Source organism: Nycticebus coucang, chromosome 6 (genome assembly GCF_027406575.1).
Source record: "Nycticebus coucang isolate mNycCou1 chromosome 6, mNycCou1.pri, whole genome shotgun sequence".
NCBI lineage: Eukaryota > Metazoa > Chordata > Mammalia > Primates > Lorisidae > Nycticebus > Nycticebus coucang.
The window spans coordinates 75266202-75267702 of NC_069785.1; positions in this window are offsets into that span (position 1 = coordinate 75266202).

The following is a 1501-nucleotide window of genomic DNA, read 5'->3' on the forward strand; positions in this document are numbered from 1 at the left end:
GGCTGTACACTCCCTCCATATTCCTGTACTACAAAAAAGCTAGGATTGGGCGGCACCTGTGGCTCAAGGAGTAGAGTGCCAGTCCCATATGCTGGAGGTGACAGGTTCAAACCTAGCCCCGGCCAAAAACCACAAAGAAAAAAAAAAAAGCTGGGATCAATGTTTTGGATCTTGGGCCCCTAATGATAATGAACAGGATATTCAGAAACGTATTGTTAATCAAAGTCCATTATAATTATGCAGTCCTACTGTTCATGGGTGTTTGCCGCTTTGAGATTTGTATCTATTACTAAACTACAGTGCTGACCCTGACCTTTCTTTTTTCTCTAGGGCTCCTCTGTGGACTCAATTATGTAAGTTTTCAGCTTCCTGAACCAGACCAAAATGTCGGTATGATCCCTATAATAAAGACAAGTTTAGAATGTACGACCACCATGGGATGGAATCTAACTCAAACAAACGCAGGTGCCTCTCCACAGATGCATCAAACATCAGAACAACATCCGAGGCCAGTGGCACAACTGTGGACCCAACCAGAGACAAGAACCCAGCCAGAGCCAGAGATAGGGAGTGAATTGTTAATCAAGAATGAGTTAGTCACCCAGGACAGTGAAGCTACTGAGAGAAAACCAACAGGCACAACAGAGCCAGGGCTGGAGGCAGAGACAATAGGGAATGTTAGGAGTGGCGAGTCGAGCAAAAGGCTTGAAGACAATGAAACCAAAATTTCCAAAGGCAGGCATGGTAAGGGCAGAGATTCAGCTGAGAAAAATGATGATGACAAGACAAAAAGTTAATCTTAGACACAATGTAATAAAGGGCAGAGAAAGATTTTTTTAAAAAGAAGCCTGGCGGAGAGGCTTTCTTTGAGGGTTGGCGATGGGTTGTGGTTCGTATGAGAGCCGGAGGTAATTCTGAGATGACAGTACCATCCTCAGCTTATGCTTTGTATATTGAAGAAGTCAATATTTTGGATGAAAGAATGTCATTAGTATAGTTCAGGTCAAGGCTCCAACAACTTAATCCCACAGAAAATGATGAAAAGGTTGTTAGAGAGTTTCCAAATCAGTATTATATGCCATGACTGGAAAAGGCTGGCTATAGATGGGAAGCCCAGGCCACCAAGCCTTTCCAGATTTTCATGATCACACAATAGGACACTTCAGCAGAACATAGAGTTTGGAATTCAATACTCCAGTGTTTAATCCTCACTCCCCTAATGAGTTAGACTGACTTTTTTTTTTTTCTGTAGAGACAGAGTCTCACTGTACCGCCCTCGGTAGAGTGCTGTGGCGTCACACAGCTCACAGCAACCTCCAACTCTTGGGTTTAAGCGATCCTCTTGCCTCAGTTTTTTTTTTTTTTTTTGTAGAGACAGAGTCTCACTGTACCGCCCTCGGGTAGAGTGCCGTGGCGTCACACGGCTCACAGCAACCTCCAGCTCTTGGGCTTAAGCGATTCTCCTGCCTCAGCCTCCCGAGCAGCTGGGACTACAGACGCC